We start from the raw sequence: 21,541 nt of genomic DNA, 5'->3' as shown, positions 1-21,541 counted from the left end.
ACTGACAATTAAAGTTAAAAGTTCTGTCACAGCAAGCTAGCGTCTTGAAGTTGCAGTGAAAACCGCTAACAAGTTATTTACCAATCAACCTATTATAGAACATGAAATACAATCACATGCTAGTTTTCAGTTCATTTGTAGAGAAAACCTTTCCAACATCACACATCCCATTTAAAAAAACAAACAAACCCACAGTCAGTTTTAAATGAAAAAGTGGACAGTTAATCATAGATGTTCCGATCCTGCAAGGGCCTGAGTGCCCTCTTGGAGTCAGTGACCGTGATTCTGATCCCCCTTATCCTGGTGTAAATCAGGCCTATGGAGTTAGCTTGGTATAAAATGAGAACAGAATGAGGCCCAGTGGGTAAAGCAAACAGGATTTGGCATACAATATGCATCAAAACTAGTGTGATTTATTTAAAACAATGTTTTTTCTTTAAGTTGTTATCTGTACAGGAGCAGAAAATACATTGAAGTCTGAGGTATACCTTGTTCTGTCTGACTCTGCTTCCTTAAGGTTACATAATTTAAATTATCTACTCCCTCTTCACTATAGATAGCAGTCTGGTCTGTAAAATATATTAATTATTATATAATAACTTTCACTAATTGTTTCTCCCCTTTGGGTATTTAAAAACTTGGTTGTGTTGACAATAGTAAAGGATAATGAATGGTTGTTAAGTTGTCAGCCGTGCAAAATGAAGTACTCAGTCTCTGCTAATCATTTTGGTGAGATAGTCAATATGATTTTACTGATATTATGCCATTATGCTTTTGTCATCTTATAAAAAACCCTTCACAGTAATAAATAAATAATAATTTTATTATTTATAAAACACCCCACCAAAGTGCTCAAATTGCTATACAATAATACATTTAAAACATTCTAAAACATATTACAGACAATACTGCAAATCCTTAATTTTCAGAAATCCTATTTACTTCAGCAGGTTTGACTTGTTCTATAAACATAGGGCTATCAAAACTGGGTCCTTAGTAATACAAAGCACACAGTACAAAAAATGCAATAGGCATGAAACTAGGAACAGTTAGATGAATTTTAAAAATTGGTTTGAATGAGAGAGTTTCCCACAACTTTATCAGGCACTTTAAATTAACTTGCATATACATGGATATCTAAAGTTAATAAATGTCCTGTGCGTTAGAACTCACCAGTAAGATTTATAGGTGTATTATCCTCTCTTAAAGACAAATGCTGTACACATATGCACAAAGTGTCCTTTTGTGGGAGTTGGGTGATTTTAACTGAGACAGATTTTGGCCCAATCCAAGTATGTAATGCTCATTAATGTTGTTGGGAATTAGGCATATATTGAAAAGGGAAATATACTCTCTAGTGTTTAGTGGGCTGTAATTTTAGAATCCACTTAAATGTTTAGATTGTTTTGAAGCACTTCTTTAATATTATATTATTCTGTGACACCAATGCCCTGCCCATCTATTACTATCAGAGCACTTCACTTAAACAATATTTTATTAATTTAGAATACGAAAAGATGCTTACTCTCTTTAATACTTTTAATCGTAGCACTAGTATTATTCTTTACAGTTTTTAATGAGATCTCAAATTGATTTTGATGCTATTATGCATCTTAGTCTTTTGTTCATTATGCATAACTCAGGTGCTGATGATTTACGGTGCAGCCTAAAACAATGGAGGCTGTTGCTTAGCTTCGAAAGGAAAGTCTCCTGTAAAGTTTAGTTTCTTGGAGGCTCTAAATCATGTCTTGAAGACTGAAGTCCTTTATTAAAGTCCAGAACATGTACAGCAATGGAAACTTCCCTACATTGCTCCACCACTGCTCCTCAGGATGGTTTTGAAGGAGTGTTGTCTCCATACCCATTCAGTCCTTGGTCTTTTCTGCTGACACTGCCAATGGTGATTTGTATTATGATGTGGACATCTGTCCACAAGGAATTCCACTCAGATCACCACCATGTTTTATACTAGGATCATGCAAATCTGTGTGCAAGCTGTTTGGATTTTTTTTTTCATAATTTAATTTTAGGCAGTTTTGTGTCTGAAAAATGTCATTTTTTCATGAAATTTTGTGAATGAGGTGTTTTCACATCTAAAATAAAGAGACGTGTAAATTTTGCTTGTTTTTTAAATTGTCAGTGCAGCTTTGATTGAAAATGGTCCTAAATTTCACCCAAAATGTTGCCCATATTTAAGAAAATTTAACTTTTTTCAAAATTAAATGACCTAACTCCCAGGGGTATTATGAGGATTAACGAACTAATCAACAAAATCCTGTTTGCCATATTCCTATAAGTAGTCTACTTGTGTCAAATTTTGCTCTCGGTTACAGCAGAGGGGCTACTCGCATGAGTAAGGCAAGCTGGATTTGATTCAGTGTTTGTACAGACTTTTGAAGAAATTTGAAAGCACTAGCTATGTAAGTGGGACAAAGGCTTTTGGATGTGATCCTCTAAGGTACTCATGTGCCTGAGTCCCATTTTTAGGCACCACAAAACTCTGACTTGGCTGCCACCTAATCCTGTGAACAACTAACCTCACTTGGCACTTAAGTTTTTACAGGAAAAGCTCCCAAGGAACCTATGTTTCTGCCTCAGAACATGTACTGCATCCTTTTCATGAACTGGGGAAGATAAGTGTTCAGCCACCTAAGTAGTGTCTGGGCGCCTGATATGGTAGGTGAGCTCAGAGTCCACCTATTGGATTGAGCCCCTCACACAAAATATCTGGGGGAGGGGAGGGGAGAGAAGGAGGAGCTCCCTTATAATCTTTAGTGTAGTGGTTAGGGCACTTACCTGAGAGGCGTCATATCCCTGTTCAAATCCCCTCTCCCCCTCATGAGGAGGGGATACTTGAACTAGGGATTTCCTACATCCTGTGTGAGTACCTGTCATTCTGGATTGCATCCCAGACCAGTGAGGACCTGTGTCACCACCTGCCCTGTAACCCTGAGTGCCTTCAATGCTCTGCTGCTGTGGCTCACAGGTTGGATGCTGACAGCCCACAGACAAGCATGCCCTGAGTGTCTGTGTGACAAGCATCTCTGAACCAGCAACTCTGATTCCAGCAGCCTGCTTGTTACATCCCAGCAATGCTCTAGTTAATGCCAGCATTGGTTATACCTGGCAATTAGCACCCCAGACATGCCATTTTTCTGAATTGCCAGGGGGTGCTTGACTCCCACTCTACCTCTTCCTTCAAACCCCATCCCTGCCCTCCTGTTCCCACCCTGTTCCATTCCTTCCCCTGAGCGTGCCTGGCTCTCACCCCTCCCCTTCCCCCCTAGTGGCTCCTGCCCGCCATTGAACAGCTGATCACCAGCAGTTGGGAAGTGTGGGCAGGGAGTAGGAACTGATTGAGGAGCTGCCAGTGGGTGCTGAGCACCCACTATTTTTTTTCCGTATATGCTTCAGCCCCAGAGCACCCACAGAGTCAGCGCCTATGCCAGTCCTGAATTGCTTGACAATGTCCAGCCCTCTCCTGGACCATTCAGAGGAATAATTAAGTTTTTCTCCTCTAAAGAGACAAAATGCTCAGGTTATCACTTTGGCATTAACTAGGTCACTTTAATTCAAACACATCACTGGGTTGGTTTACGTTAAAAGTAAAACAAATTTATTTACAAAAGGATTTAGGATATTAAGTGAGTTCAAGTATAAAAGATAGTGTTAGAAATGGTTATAAGCAAATAAAAGTGAAAAAAACACTTCCTAATGGCTAAGACTTAACACAACAAGCCTTTGTTTAAGGTAGTTTCTTTACCAATCTATCTTCCAGCAAATGGCTGACGAACCCTCTGTTCAGGATCTTCCACAAAGTCTGAAGTGCTTGGTTCTATTGCCATCTTAATTTGGGGTTCTTTGACACTAGATTTTATAGTCCAATTAACCTTTGAAATGGATTCTTCTGGTGCTTTACCCCCTCACCCCCACAGTAAAGTTCCTTCAAGCTGTGAGAAAGGAGGCATGGAGTTTGCTGAAGAAGGAGTTTCTATGCCGATTTCTCTCCATACTGGTGTTTGCTAAAATGCAAATGAATGTATCTGTTCCTGCAATCGCTTACTCTTGCCGTGATACTGAGTGGTTATCTCCTCCCCTTGTTAGCTTGATGGTTTTTCATGTAAAAGTATTCCCACTGTCTCTTAATGTATGTTGGAAGTACCATCAAGGAGGCAGAACCACATCCCTTTGTCTAGGTGGGGTAACTTCAGTCCTATCTGGCAGATGCTTGAACAAGATAATTCCCAATATATCTGTAATTTTGAATTTGTCTTCTGCCCATGCACCATACAATAATATTAATGATCAGTATGTTATGAGCTTTTTACTGATATCTTACATGACACCTTTTAGAAACAGGTTATGACATTACTGAGTTGGGGTACACTGAATTGATCAGACCAGCTGAAACTCACTACAAGATACCAGTGAACCCCTTGCCTTCTTGTACTGTGATGTTATTAGGGTCACAGTACCCTATTACCTAAGCTAAAGTTTATAAGTAAAGACCTCTTCCCTTTCTGCCTACTCCCGCTCTTTTGTTTCAGGCCTTGCATCAACTTAGGCAGCTGAATGCCCCCAGTTTGTGGATCACTAAGCAGAGACAGGCACCTCCCTGGACTTTGGCACCTATCTACAAAAGAGGGGCAGTGCTTAGCACAGATCCCTCTCATTGGCATCTTCCAGTGGCTAGCTTAGGTAGCTCCCTGCCTAACATGCTAGCTTTTGTGGATAGTAGCTCAAGGTGCCTAATTCTCCATTCATTGTGTAGGAGCCTAAGTGCCTAACTCAAGGTTTGTGGATTGCAGTGTTGTTCCTGGGATTTTTCTAGGCACCTAAAAGGCATTCTGTATCATAATGCTTTAGTCACTTAGTGGATCCTACCCTTTGTACTTCCCACAGCTGCCGAGTTTCTATGTGCTAGGGGGTGCTCCACCCAGGCCCTACCCCCACTCCACTCCTTCTCTAATGTCCCACCCTGCCCCACCTCTTCCTGCCCCATCTCACCTCTTCCCTGCCCAGTTCCACCCCCTCCCCTGAGCGCACTGCACCCTCGCTTCTCTGCCCTCCCCCCAGCAACTCCAAATGCTTTGAAACAGCTGATCCGCAGCAGGTGGTAGGCACTGGGAGGGAGGGAGGGGACGCGCTGATAGAAGGGCTGCTGGTGGGTGCTAAGCACCCACCATTTTTTTTTTACCTTGGGTGCTCCAGCTCTGGAGCACATCTGCACTTGCACACTAGGGACATTTACAATCTGTCTCTTACTGTAGTCTTAATGTGTTACTCCTGTTAACATTAATGGGAATAACTGTGTAAACTCCTGTTCATGGTAATGAAACTCTTTGTGATTGGCAAATTTAGTTTTAATTTCAGTCAAATTCCTTTCCTTGGGATTGGTTTTATTTGGTTATTGAATTATGTGTCCCTCTCATATTCATAGCCTCCTCTGCTGGTCAAATGTCTGTCCGGTTATCTCTCATTAAGATACCTCCTCTTTTTTTATGTCCCACCCTTCCCACTGAGACCACCCTACTGGCATCTGGCTCCCATCTCTTCCTCGGTCCTTTCAAAACCTTGTTATGAGGCCCAGCTGTATTGTTAGTCCTAGAGGATCAAGCTCAATGAAACTGTCTTGTCACCACCCAGAGGTAACCTTTTGGTATACAGCCTATCCCTAGGTTGAAAAATGACAATTACTATGAGGTTGCTGCTCTCTGACCTAGCATCCTGGCTTTCAGACCACCAAATCAACAGTTACTTTCCACTTTTCCTTGATACTTTTTTCTGGAACTGAAGGCAGGTAAATAATAACTCTCTCTGTAGAAATAAGTGGTCCAAACAAAGTGGTCCAATTGCCTCCAAACTATAGAAAGCAAAAGATGTATTTCTTTTAAGGTACATCACAGAAATATGTACAGAAAATATAAGTGATTATTTGTTTAAACACTGAGAATGATGGCTAAGGAAAGCTTAATACATACTAGTGAAATTCTTAAAAACATCTTAGTTACAATGAATGAGTCTAAAATTTTACCAAGTTTCTGTCCGTGTCAGGCTCCTTTCAGATTTCCATAGTGGTGCAAAACACACTCTTTACTTTAGAATGAATTCTCTCCCAAGACTGACCTTTCTGAGTTTTATCCCTCTCTACTAAAATGAACAACTATAGAAGAAATGGGCCTGAATCACAAAGTTCATATGTAGACCCAAATTTTCTTGAAGTTCAGACTTGAAGTTTTCAGTCAAGTTTGTATGACATAGGGATGCTACAGCTGTGAATTTAAGATCCAAATCTGAACATCCTTTGGGAGGAGTCTGGAACTAGGATTTCGGTTTGGGCCCATCTTTGAAATATAGAGGAGGGTGAAAACCATTCCAATAATACAAACACAGAATCAAAATCATAAGAATGAAATAGGAAAGTTTTATCAAAACAATATACCGCTAGGCAGATACCGAGTGATGGGGAAACCTCATGGGTTTTGGAGGTTTCAAAGACAGATAAGGCATATAACTATGCAAAAGTTTGTTTGCTGATTTCAATAGTATTAATAGAATTAATAAAATAAAATAATAATAATTATAAAGCGATTACAATTACCAGTACTAAAATATTTAAAATCTTCAATTGCAGTTGGTTTATAGGCTCATTTTTAAAAATGATGTGTGCAATTATGCAGTGTTGGTCACAGGATATTAGAGACACAATGTGGCTGACTTAACATCTTTTATTGGACCAACTTCTGTTGGTGAGAGAGAAGGTTTTGAGCTTACAGAGAGCTCTTCTTCAGGTCAAGAGCAGAAAAGGAGCTCTGAGTGAATCGAAAGCTTGTCTCGCTCACCGATGGACGTTGGTCCAATAAAAGATATTACCTCACCCACCTTGTCTCTCTAATGTGTGCAGTTATGCACACAAAAATGTATGCAAAATTGCATGCCTGATCTGTACTTGCCATTACTATAATTAAAAGTGAAAAATCAGTTATTTGGCACATAAATGTGTAATTTAATTGACCATTTGTATACACAGAAACTTTGTGTATATAATCATGGTACTGGCATATGCAATTTATGAGCCAGATTATGCCGGACTGCTCCAAGATGTGCAAAGGGAGAGCACAAGAAGCCTTCTCTCCACTTTTGTGCCCTAACACACCAGCCTGGCACAGTTATGGTCCCTGCAGCCAACTGAGTGCACGGACTATTCCTTAGAACCTCTGAAGACTCCTGAAGGTACAAGACCCCTGAAAGGATGTAGGAGGCAGAAGGGGCATAGTCTTGCCCTGATCTCTGCACTGGTCAGCAGAGCTAGCTAGCCACACAATAGGGAGTCTATTATTAAACTTTGTGAAGCTTCAACTTTTAATGTTTGATAATAATTTGCATACAACTACACATTTCAGTTTACTCTTTGTTGAGGATTTAGTGCTGGTGAAAGTATTGGTTTCAAAGCTGCAGCGTCTGAAGTCCTCTGTTTAACAGGAGGCTGAGATTTCCATACACGCTGCATTATCAGCATGCCTCAACTTTGATCTCTGTGGGAATTTCTGTGGAGATAAAATGGGTATTTAATTCTCCATGGCCCATGCAGTTCTTGACCTATCTTCTGAATCTGCCAGTTAGTGCAAAGTATGGTGGTGAATTTATGACACAGGATCTGGAATTGAGACCCACTAAACTCATATCATATAAAGCTACCAAGCATCTATAGGTTGAGAACAACTTGTAATCCATACTAAGCTAGGGTGAATTCAGACTGGTGGCCTACAGATCTCTAATGTTACACCTTCAAAAATAGGTGTGGCTTTCTTGAAATAAGAGCATTAAACTGAGTTGTGACCTCTTTGGCGCTTACATAAGCAGAGTCTTCCTTTCTCTGAATACACGGGCAAACCTATCACATGTACTGTTCTCAGGCTTCTTCAAGCATACTCTACAATTGTGTCCCACCCATCTACAATTAGTATTCCTGCTCTTAAAGAGAGAGCTCCTATTAACCAAAATGCAGACAAACAATAAAACAAATGTGAGTACAAATCCAAAATCACTTCTATGTGCAGTGTTTTGCAATCTAAAAACAATTATAATTATTCAAGGTCCCTAATACTAATTTAGGAGGAGCACCTATCTCACTTGCTTTACATCTAGCTAGCTAGCTATTATATAGCAGAGAGAGGACCCCAGAACTGCCTCCTAAGTTAGTGGCAGGACCCTGAAATAATTCCAATTTTATGGAAAATAAAAGATACAACAAATTATACTAAAAGAAGCATGTAAAAAGTCAAGCTCTCAAATTTGGAAATGCAAGAATTAAGGTTACCTGTACAACTGAATTTGGCCCGTTTGTATGCATTAGGGTACAGTATTTAATTATATGATCAAATACTATTTTTTTCTCACGTGTGGGATCAGCCAAGTTTGAACAAAGGACCTTCAGAAATACAGCAAAGCCTCTTCTACTTGAGCTAAAGGAGCAACTAATAGCAGAGGTAGTGTGTTTTCCTCTGGGGATCAACTCCTAGAGAGAGACATGACACACAGTTTGTCAATGTGTTACATATCTTTGTGAAAGGTTGGATATCAGGGTTGCACGTTATATTTCTAGTTCTGAGGGTAAAGTTTAGTCTAGAAGTTAGAGCAGCAGTTACGGATCGGATAGTGAAGAACACAGATTTGACATTACCAGTTTGAAAGGCAATGTATCCCAGTAGATGAGATTGGGGTTCTATTTCCAGCTCTTCATCAAGTGAGCTTGCATAAGCTCTGATTGACTTTATTTGTAAAATAAATAGTTGCCTGCTTCCTGAGGTCTTGGCAAGGAAGCGTTGTGAACTGAACAGAAATACAGAACTAGTTAGAAGAAATTAGACCAGTTCCTGTGGATCAACTAAGTGCACCTTCCTTGCTTAAGGGTACAATGCTGGAGAATCACTCATAAATGTTTGACATTTTACCTGAGATGTGGGCAGGCATTATAGGGTTGAGTGTCATACTGGGGAATTTGGGAAAGATTCTTCCTCCCTTTTCTGAAATTCATCTTGTGCCTGTACAGCTCTCCTCAGCTCCCAGTGCAGGCCAGTACCTCTGGGACACAATTGATCATCATGCACACAATTGTGTGCACAGTTTTAAGATTCAAGCCCTTCCTGGTTTAACATTCTAAACTCAAAATTAAATGCACAAAACCATAAAAGTGATGATCATAGGGAAATTATGTATTAAACAAAATCTATACCTTGAACAATTGCATACCATGTTTTATTAGCTTGAGGTAATTTAATCATGCTTTTATTGCACTTCCAAAAATAACCCCCAGGGTTTTTATAAGTCAACACTGTTAAACTTTTATTGGGCCAAATTTTGCCCTTGGATGCTGCACAAGACTGCCATTAGCCTCAATGGGAGTTCTGCGTGTAGAAGAGAGGGCAGAATATGACCGCTATTGTTTGCTTAGGTCGGCCAAAATATCCATTGACTTTAGTGAGAGGTTTGCCTTAGGGAGGGCTGCAAAATTGGGCCCTATAATTGCAGCTACTGTTCTAAATGTTAGCTTTGCGTTTGTGCTAAAATATTTTTATTATAAATCTTTTGTTTGTGATATTTTATATTTTAGTTTTGCTTATGTATCTTGTTCAAGGCACTTTATAAAAAATAAAAACTAATGACTTAGGAAGTAATTTATTGGTGCATGCCGTATATGAATCCACCTGGTGTCCACACTAACATAGCACAATCCTTATTACTGACAACTCAACCCTCTCCAATGTGAACTTCTGAAGAATGAAAATGAGTCGGTAGTTTAAAGTCCAAGTTTGCAGCCAGGCCTATATTTGTGCATATACATAGAAATACCAGCATTTTGCAGATGCAAACACCAGCTGCTGCAATTAAAAAAAAATCTAGCACCTGCTTGCACATAAATAGTATAATTTGCACCTACAAAACTGATTTGTTTCAATGCATTTTGTGAGGAATACTAACAGTTGTGCATATTTTAGAAATATTGAAATAGACATTCTGGTAATTGCACTAATAAAGTGTGGAAGCATATGTGTCTGCATGGAATTTTGCACATGCATAAATAGAGGTTAGATGTTGACAATGTAAACTTAAATGTCACCAAATAAAATAGGATGAAATAACTTGCAGCCTCAGAGCTGCACAAGCCAAAGGTATTGGCTTCACTATAGGCCAATCAATTCAATAATAAGGTTGACCTGATCTGAAAGCCAACAGCAAATAAACAAACCCAGCTCCTTGTTTTCAAATTGCAGAGTTGCATAGGAGAGGACCATGCTCACACAGAGGACACTCAGTTCTCTGGACTACCCACCTAGTCCTTGCAGTAGAGCTTGGTGAATACTGCACATCATTTTCTGAGAATGTTTGTTCACATTTGTAAACTACGAACTTTAATTGTGTTTGCCCCTCTTTTATGTTTGCTTTCTGTGAATGTTCTAGTGGACATGTTTACTGGCAGGAGTGGTCATTAAAACAGCAACTTTTAAGCAAATATTACAGAATATTCATGGAGAGATAATTTCCAATTCCTGCTCATCAGTATTTGCACCAAGAGCCTGATTTGAAGAGTTATGTTAAGCCAATCAGAGAACAGAAACACCATGTCACCTATGTGCCCAATCAAATCAGGTTATACTTCAACTAAGATCACCAATAAAGCTATAGATAAGAGAATTACGTGAAGAAATTATTCAGCAAATAATTATGAATAACAAATATATTTTTTAAAAGTCATGATCAGTTTGCACACAATTGAACGAAAAGTGAACAGAAAGAGGTGAAATAAAGCAAATGATTAATTATAAAATTATTTACCCAGCTCTACCTCCCCACACTGGGCACAGCAGGCTTCATAACTTACTCTAGCCAACTTACCTATAAAACCCTGAAATGGAGGATGACACAGCTCTGCATGCTCCCTTGAATCACTATTACCATTATTTATTGATTATATGTATTGCAATAGAAGGATCTCATTGTGCTGGACAATGTAAGCAGAACTAACATTTCCTGTACATGAGAGACTCCCCAAGAAAATAGTTTACTACAGCTGAGATACCCACCCCTAAATCCCACAACTGCCATTCTTTTGCAGTATACTCTTCCTGACCACAGGTATGCTGCTGGGACTGAGGTGGAGTGTATGGGTGGATTAATCTTTGGGTTTCTGGCCCATTTCTACATCTCTCTGGCTCATCTTCAAAACAAAAACAATCAGCTAGGAAAAGCCTGAAGACTCATGGCCACAGATTCTTTAAAACACTTCCTCAACTGACTGATCTTTCATCCGGGAAATAACTCATTGTGGAAACCCACCCACCCAGTGTAAGTCCCAAGAGCTTGTTTACCCTAAAGTCGCAGACTGGTCCTGGGTGCAGGATGTCTGTGAAAGGCCGCAGGCAGCATTCGGTAGACATTACAAAAGTTGTACTTCCATCACGGAATAGGAGCTGACCTCAAAGTCCTGGTGCCCAAGTCCCTACTCTGTTTCACCAGTTTGATATTGGTGTAACTCCATGGAATTACACTGGTTAGAAAACTCATCTAACTGAGTTGAGTCCCAGCCCACTGGGTGTACAAGGCCTGCAGAGTGAGTTTTAGGTTGAATTAGGCACTCTAGAATGGTTCTTTGCAAATTTTGAAGACAGGTCATAATGATGAATAATTGCAATGTTATAACTTTAAAATTAAATATATGGGTCAGATCCTAAGTGATGTCAATTGCATAGTGGTATTGAAATCACAGCTTTACCAGTTTTCACCAGCTGAGGTTCTGGCCCATGTATATGTAACTGTAAGGTGCCCAACAGGAAATTTAGCACTTATCATAATTAATTCATTACAGGCAAGGCTCTGTCCTCAGTTACACTCTTATAATATACTTGCATGTATACTGATCCATTGATTTGCTTCAGATTAAAAAACCATTTAACTGAGAGCAGAATCTGACCTTGAAACTCAATCCTGATAATCTGATCCTACATTCCTTATCATGCAAAACATCTTGTTACATCTGTCTTTGGTCTTACCCATGTCTGTGTCTTGCAAAGTGTGGACATAAGTGCTGGAACTAGGTGTGCTGAGGGTGCTGCTGCACCTCCCAACTTGAAGTGGTTTCCATTATATACAGTGTTTACAGTTTGGTTTAATGGCTCTCAGAACCCCCCACTATACAAATTGTTCCAGCAACCCTGAGTGTGAAAGCACACGGCCATGTGGCTAGCACAAGGAGGCATTCTGGGTGCACAGAGGCAGAACATGCCCACTTTATGAGGTGCTGATTATTCCACCTACCCCACATAGCTGGGTAGGCCCACTAGCCAGTACATGAGGAGGTGGAGCCATGCCTCTTTTCCCCTCTCTTTGGAGTGTCGTATGCTCCTGGCAGGGAGCAGCAGTCTTTGGGCTCTCCTGAGTGAAAGGACTTCAAATCTGCTTGTTTATGTGGGCTACACAAGGTTTGGGAGAGACTTCTTATGCCAGGTTTTTCAAACTCTTTAAGTCCCACGCACAGCCTGGGACTTTGATTGTAAGCTCCTTGGGGCAGAGATATTGCTCTTGGGTCAGATCTCAGCTGGCGTAAATTGATTTTAGCTTCATCATTGACTTCAATTTGATTTACCGCTAGTCAAGAATCTGGCCCATCATCTTTTATTTATCTTTCTATCACCCATGCACACTTACAGCAAAGTAGGATGATGATTATTATTTATTTATTATACATGCCTTTAGGATTGAATCTCTAAATATTATTAACTGGTATAAATTATTGGCATAGAGAATAAGATTCCAGTCCTACAACTGATTGCACATCATGGGGCTGGTGCACTCGCACAAAGCTCATTGAAGTAAAAGAGGCTAATGGCAGGGGCAGCATTCTTCTTGTGTGCTATCAGTTGCAGAACTGGAGCCCAAATGTGCATATTCTTACATTGTGAACTCTTTGGGGTGGGGACTGTAACTTCCTGTTTATGTGAACAATGCCCAGCACATCATGGGTGCTACTAGGATATAAGGATTAAATAACAACATCGTACACCTCACACATGCATTTGCATATTCAAATGTTGTGAAACATGGTAAAATTTCACCAGTGCAAGAAACATTTGAGATAACTGAAGATAGGAATTAACAACCACAATAGCACAGACAATAAATTGTTGCATTAGACAATATTAAATGAATGTAACTCTCTTGGAGCCAAATACTCATGGTAGCACCCAGTCCAAACTGTGAATAGGCAGCTGCACGGGAGTAATCATAGAGAAGGAGGGATTTTGCCAATCTACAGCTTAAAAGGCTGTGGATCCACTTTGTGAGGCAGATCAGATCAATTAATTGTAACCAATTCCTCTGCCAGGGACCCTCTGAAACCATGGAGGTGGGGGAAGGATTGGCCCCTTTATGAAAGAGATTCTACTTTCAGAAACAGCTTGCTTTTTTGTGTTTGTGTTTTACCATAGCAGAATAGCATTAGTGCCACTAAAAAGTCTTTGTGTTCAAAAAGGAGTTTAATTCGACTATAGTTGATTAACCTAATGCCTCCACAGATTGTATCAAATCAAAGAAAAGGGGCTGATCCTGCAAGATGAGGATCACTTCTTTAAATAATTCCACTGAAGTGTAGGGTGCCAGGCGCCTTTCAGGATCAAGGGACCTGACTTGACATTCCCTGTGCAGTCTAATCATCCTCTGAACACAAAGGAAAAAAATGTTGTTGTGTATGTTTCTACGCTAGGGGCCCAATCGTGCTCGAATTGAAGTCAATTGGAGTTTTGTCATTGTCTTTAACGGAAGCTGGCTCAGACCCCATTATCACTTTCAGTTGGATACTTTGTTAATAGAGAAAACAAGGACCTGATCTGGGAAATCTTACTCATGCAAATAATCATTCCTCTTGTGAGTAGACCCACTGAAATCAATGAGTAAGTTTTGAAGAATCAGCCCCAAAATTTCCATAAAATTAAAAAGTACATGGTACGCCACAACATGGAACACCCTGAAATTTACAGTACGCTTACAGAGTCAAATTCCTTTGTTTTAAGATCATGGGAAAGAGATAACCCTTGAACTTAAAGGTTAACTGTCCACAGTGAATTGTATATACAGAATATGAAATACATTTTATAAGGCCACTTTATCCAAATCTATACAGATAGATGAACAGTAGACACCCCCACTTGTCATAAATACAATATTACTGATTACTTATCACTAGTATATATGTTTAAACTAACTGGAATAGTAAGATTTTTGGAGGGGCTTTAAACAATAGCATCCACTTTTAAAAATAATTGTAAATCTATTATTATTTTACGAGCAGAAAGAATGCCTCTGGTTTAACTAATGAATCATGTTGATAAATGAAATGCTAATATCAGTAGGTGAACAAATCCCTCTCTGCATGTAGGTTTTGCTTTGTCACTGTACTGTATTCCATATCACTAGAACAAAGGCTGTATGCATAATGAGTCCATGCAAATGAAGTAAAATCAGCAAAAGTATAGTGGGGGAGGGGAAGATGTAAAATATGGCAGTCAGTGTAATGACCAAGGAGTAGAAAATTTAAATGTTTAATGCCTGTATATTCAGGCTCATTTTTCTGTCATCTCTTTGAATGGGTAGACTGAGGTTCTGGAAAGGCCAGAATGAAAACATCTCCCTTTTGGGCCAAAAGGATTATTAATATTATTTAACAGAATGCATATTGAAGAATGTTCATATATACCTTCACTGCCATAAATATTTCTTTATTTTTAAATAAAAGAGGCATGGTTATAATTAGCACCTGGGGAAAAAAAGGCCTGCTACTTGTGTTTTCAAAAAGCTTTCCTTTCCTTTCCTTTCCTTTCCTTTTTTTTTTTTTTTTTTTGTTGCCCTGCTGCACTGCTTGCATGCCAGCTTCCCATCTCTCAGCCATGATGGAAGCATAGAGTACAATAGAAACACAGAACAATATGAACTACAAATACATTTATATCTTACTGCATGACCTTTTTATGGACTCTTAAATGAACATCTTCTAAAAATATTCTCCGCTGTAAATTACTTTACTACTGATGACAGTGCCTTGCAAAGGTACTTTACAAAACAAACAAATGCACAAAACCACTTGACAGTCATGTTAAACTGAATGGTTTAGCTCCTGTCTGTGAATTAACTTTTTTTTTTTTAAAGGATGTGAATTTCATTTAATAATATATACTGCATGGCATGTGTTTTAACTGCCCATCCTAGTGGCTTGAGTATTTTATATATGATGAATTCATATATAGTGAATAGATACAACTTAGAATCAAAAGGAATACAAAAATAATGTATGTACTGATACATGCTAAGTATACCTTCTATTTTTGTATATTACTGTATTCTGGTTAAACTAATATCTATCCCTAAAAAGCAGTTAATTAATTTTTAAGTGTGAATCTCTGGAAAAAGAACAATATATGTGGAATCTATATTAATATCCGTTTTTTGATTTTAGAATCTCGTTCCACAAACACACATGAGAGAAACTTTACTTATATGAATAGTTCACTTGAGATCAACTGGGACAAATCACATGAGTAAAGTTATTCATATGTAAGCATTTGCAGGATCAGGCCTTTATTCTATAAATATTTAGAAAACAGATCACTGATAAAATGTATCACTCCCTTACGATTAAACAAGGAAGTTCCTTCAGAAATATCCATGTGGTACTTGTAAAATGTACTATTGAAAAGCTTTCTTACATTTAAATTTAGCTGAATACAAATGGTTTCTTTTGAACTGTTTAAAACCTTTCTTTAGTTGATACCACATGAAAAACTAAAATGAATAACCCTTTCTTCAGCTTGTTAACTCTTTTGTGAAATATCTTAATGTTGTCAGTGTGAGAGTACTGAGCTTAATCAGCAAAATTGACAGGGATTTATGAACTTCTTCTTTCCAAATGCATTTACATATACACAAGCATATATATATACATAAATTCACTTTATTACAGCCATTTTACACAAACTGAACCTTAAGTAGTTGAAGACTTAAAAGCCAATCAAAATATTCTTCATTTATCCATAAGTCTACACACCTCTTAAAATTGTTTCTTTTAAAAAACGGCTAAATTATGGAAATGCAGCCTACATTACTAATATTTGCCAGTTATATCTTGATTCTTATTTGAAATTCCCACAAGAATATAGGCATGACAGTAATATAAACCATAGAAACAGGCAAAAAGTAGAACACAGGGACTTGTAAATAAATCCATGAATATCAAGAAGCAGAGATGCTAGGATTATGCATTTTACCAGTACAGTTTCTATGCTTGTAAACCACAAGGCCAGACATTTGTAAGATGCAGTATTGCCAGCTCTGCAGAGAGAGAGAGAGAGAGAGAGAGAGAAAGAGAGAGAGGTGGGGACAGGCAGACACAATAAAGCATAACAACATTCCTGCATGTCTAATAGCTTAAATATGCTATGCCTCCCTCTATCCACACATTATGAGTAATATCAAAGAATCAGTTAATATTTCATCAATAGTTCATCTCTGAACCAAATAGTTTTTACAAAAAAAGATTTGTAGCTTGAATGGGTGGGGGGAATGAAATTTTTAGAGTAACCATATTTTTAAGAAACAATATTTGTGTATCACACATTTAACACAGTACATGCCAATCATAGCACACTAGCATTATATTATTTGTATTTTAGCATTGTTAGCTTGTCTTTTTTACTTGGTAAATGAATATTGACAGTTCTAACTTCCCTTTTAATAATACAAATGTAATGCATAATTTTAATGTAAAAGAAAACCCTTAATTGCCATATTTTTGTATTATTTGGATTTATGGGGGATGTTTTGTAGAAATATAGGAAGTTTTTGTTTGTTTGATGAATACTGTGGCTTAAACAAAGAGTGACTGAATTGTCTTAACAAAGATGAAGGCTGTAAGTATTGGTTACAATACAATAACCACCTTCCAGATCTCTTAAATCCACAAGATATGTAGTGTGTGTCCTGAGTGGCTTTTGTTTTCAATGTCTTTTGTAAGCTTTTAGTTTTTTTCTGCATCAAATGTCAAGTTAATTTACAGGGCGCTATTACTGATATGTTTCCTTGGTTTGTGGTTTTCTGTGAAAGGCAGGCAGCTGAGACCAAGTCTTAGGATGGAGGGGGAGGGGCAGAAGGAGAACCCATAACACAGACAGTGTGCCAGTGTCTGTAAATTGGCTGCCTATATGACAGCGGGCCAAGGGAAACCTCTAGTATTCATTTGCATGCTGAAGAATATCCAGGATTAAACTGAACTGATTTTCATACAGGATTTAGACCTGACATTTATTATTCAGTTCACAGACCTCTTGAAGGAAAGTTTGTTTTCTACTCATAGATGAAAAATCTTCTAAGATAAATAAATGCTGGCTTAGCAGTAACAGTAAATAAATATCTTTCCTATATTTCATATGAATTTCTCTTATATAATTTTTAGACATATGTTCTCCACCAAATTATTGTATTTTGCTCCTTAGCAATTTCAAAGAATAATATCTATCACATCCACTATGTGGCATTTATAAAATGTGTCCATTTAATTCTGGAAGTTTATTTTCCATAAAGAAAAAATAGACAGTTGGTTTTAAACCCAAATTAAAACAATTTTTGGAACAAAAGCTATAAATAAATATATGGACATGTTCAATTTTACACTTGTCCCATGTTTTTCTGTAGATTATTTTTTCTTCATACTGTATACATCAATTAGTAATTTTTATATACAATATGTAAAATGTGAACGATTACTACATAAGTGCCATATGTACTGATATTATACCATGTTACTCATTCATTTTCATCACTTAATAGATGCATAAAATATTTCAGTAATGTTTGGCATTCTAGTCTTAACCATTGGTAGTGATAAAAACTCGTAGCCCTATATTTTAATAAAATGTTAACTAAACGAAGCCTTTACTTTTAATCAACAAATGTAAAATGATTTGACATGTCACCAGTCTGAAGAAATATATTAAAATATTTGGGCACAATTGTTCAGGATGCTGTGCTCCACATATCCTTCCCAATTACTTTGAAACAGGGTACTCAGCACCTTGTGTGAGATGCTCAGCATTCTGGAGGACCAATGACTTTGTAAGTATAGCCAGTGGAAACATTTGTCAATTTTGAGTGCCTACTGAATAATATTTAAAACATAGGCCAGTCTGAGAACTGAAAATAAATGGTTAAAATAGGCCCAATTTAAATGGATGATTCCACAAATATTGATATGCAGTAAGGTTCCAATATACATTGAAAACATATAGGGGCAAATCCTCAGCTGGTGTAAATTGTAATAGCTCCACTGATTTCAGTGGAGTTCTGACAATTTACAGCAGCTGATAATCTTTCCCAGAATATGTGCTTTTTGGGTTGTTCCTGTAAGGCACTGAGCACCTCAATGTAAAACCAACATGGGTTGAGAATACTCAGCACCTCCCATGTTTGGACCCCTTCCTAACATAGAACTGAACAGTGTAAATGTCAGCAAGTCCATGCACGACTGTTTTATTCTAAATATATGTTCAAAGTAAACTGGGAAACCTGTGACATATTTACACATTTTGATATTTATAATTTGTGAAAACAAATTGTTAGGACAGCTGCACCAATGTTTCATTTTGATGGATAGTATGACAGACTGTGAATTATTTTACTATTTAAAAATATAGCTTTACTGAGATATATTATTTTGTATGGATATAACACATTGAGACATGTACATTACTCTATATATTCCTTTCTAAAGTAAGAGCACAGTTTTAGGGTCATTCTGTAATGTGTGACATTCAATTTATATAGTGATATCTATATATCACATATAAAACAAATGTATATAAAATATTACACTGATAATGCCTACTTTATATGCCATTGAGGTTTTTCTCATATTCAAATATTTCATTACCTTCTGTCCAATTTCTATTTTTAACACTGTAATTTAATAGAGTGATGACAGAATCCAAGAAGAACTTTAAGGGAGCCACACCTCTACCACATTAACTTAGATGTGTTCATGTGAGAGCAGGATTGGGTTTATATACCTTTTGGAAATGCTGTATTTTAAATCTATAGGACATGAGGAGTAAGACAAAGGATGGAAAAATCTTTCAGTTGAAGTGTAGCTGCAATGGCATACTATGCTTTATTATGTAATGAACTGCACCCTTTCATTTACTGAAAAATTAATAAGCTTTATTCAAAACATTCAAATCCTTTATCTTGGCCTTCAAAATGCTATTTTTTTCAACTTAAAGATATAGCACTGAATCATCTTTTTCTGGACGAAAGGCCTTATACAGTATTGATTTGCATGTTTTTAAATGTGAACATTTTATTAAGGTGTGTGCTTGTCTAAAGATCGTGTACTTTTTGCAAAGTAATTAATTTTAAAGCAATATACAATGATACAGTATTAGCAGTGTAATAGACAAGTATACATTTCTATGATTCTGTGTTTTTTAGAAAGCTAGGCTCCTCAATGCTACTGTAGCATACTAATGTATAGTATTATCCATTAATACTTTGAGGTCTGATTCAGCCACCATTGCATTGCACTGTACCTTACCGTGTGAATAATTTCACTGATATCAAATGAAGTCAATGGAGCTGTGATGATTTATACCAGCTGAGGATCTGGCCCTATAAGTTAATTCACAACAAATCTATAGAAGAGCAAAGATTAATCATAATTGGTAATCTAAGCATGAAACTGTTAGACTAGGTCCTAATTAATCTCTGAATTAAAAGTCATATACAAAACTCTAGGAGGTTCAATAGAAACAGAACAAAATTCCAGTATGCCACAGTTGCCAGTAGATAATTTAATGTTATTGTTCCACAAAGCTATTCTTAAAATACAATGGTAGGGGATGCTTGCTAAATCATTCTGTCAGGTGGGCACTCAGAATATTGCAGCAATTAGACACATCAGATTCATTTTAGAAAACCAAACATATGTTGAAAATTTTACTACTGTAGCTTTGTAGCCTTAGGTAACATAATGTAAAATATCAACAAAAGTAGAGCTTTAATTTTTTTAAGTAAGTAAATCATCCTTCCTTCTTGTGTATGACAGGTTGTGAAATATATATATATATAAATATATATAAAAGACCCTATCAAAAAATGGAGCTTTAAAAAGTAGTATGCTTTGTATTTGATTTTTTTTTAAATTCAAATTCCTACTAGTTCTCACTGCTCCCAAGAGAGATCAAGGAAATATTAAAAATACTATAGAAATAAAAAGGATAAGATATTTGTCACTCTCATTTAAATTGAGGTATGCTGCTGTCCTATAAACGTCACATTGGATAACTCTGAAAAATTACCATGAATCTCCATAATTACGCATATTCATGATGGTGTTTTGCATAGCACTAGCAGCAGACTGTATGTGGAGAGATGGAGAGGGGTGAAGAAAAACTGAATGATTTGACAGATTAAAATTATTACCAGCATCCTAGAAACAGACACAGCAACAGTTCCATTTGGTTTAGTTTATAAAAATAAAACAAAACCCATAGTAGTACTCATAGAATAATTACATAAATAGAAAATTTCTACTACATATTTTGTCATAAAATGTTAACAAGGATAAACTGCTGAGACATGCCAGTGCTAATTTGAAGGTTTTTTTTTTTTTTTTACTATTGACAGTTGTAGACAGAACCAGCAATGAGAAAAGCAAAGGAGTATTTTTCAAAACTGCTTTGTTTGTTGCATTTCCAGTACCAGACCAATGCAGAGACTTCTTATTTTTACACATGATGCAGATGAACTGAGTGCGAATTATGTAGGTACATTGTTGTTTCTGTGAAAAAGATGAGGCCCGAGCAATATTCAATAAATTGTTAAAAGGCTATGAAAGATAGAAAGGTTGGCCTGTGTCTAGCTCAATAGTTTTTTGTGCTGAAGCGAAGAGCAGAGTTAATCAGGGGCTCTAGAAGTAATTATCGACAGAGTTTGGGTAGTACAAATGCTTGGGTAAACAGCGATTGTTCTTTCCACAAGATTCCGAATAGAAACAACAATACTGGTATTGTCCTCCACTTCTCATTAAGGGGATTCAGAGATGGAGCTGAACACTCTGAGGCGGATGGGAAACTGACAGGCAAACTGTGCTCTGAACGAATCTCTCATGATCCCACTACAACAGGCTCTGGCTTTTGGCATCAGCAGTGCCAGCTGCTTTGGGAGAAGCCAAGCCTGTCATACTATCTTCTCATCAAATCTTCAATATACAGAGGCAAAAGCATAGTTAGAGCTTAATGAAGAAACAAATACAAAAGAGAAGATTAGGCCTTGTTAACACTTGCATTCATTTGTCCTTATAAAACCTGCAATAGATGGGTTGCTTTACAGAACTCATTCCTTTTTTTTTTTAAAAAGAGGAAAGTTACGTTGATGAGGCGTTGTTTCTGTAAATACTTTTTTTAGATCATGCCATTGCCACATAATTATAAACTAGCAAATTGCT

The 21,541-nt window shown here is 37.4% G+C and overlaps 1 long non-coding RNA gene across 8 annotated transcripts in view; it reads left to right on the top strand.

The window, feature by feature from the left end:
- The window catches only part of LOC311520409, a 162,940-nt gene that overhangs the window by 67,380 nt on the left and 74,019 nt on the right, over positions 1–21,541 (top strand). The window lies entirely within an intron of this gene.

The sequence above is a fragment of the Lepidochelys olivacea genome, assembly GCF_965140295.1.
Source record: "Lepidochelys olivacea isolate rLepOli2 genome assembly, chromosome: 5".
In the NCBI taxonomy this organism is placed as follows: Eukaryota; Metazoa; Chordata; order Testudines; family Cheloniidae; genus Lepidochelys; species Lepidochelys olivacea.
Note: the sequence above shows the minus strand (reverse complement) of the source record. Positions and strands in the feature narration are given on the sequence as shown.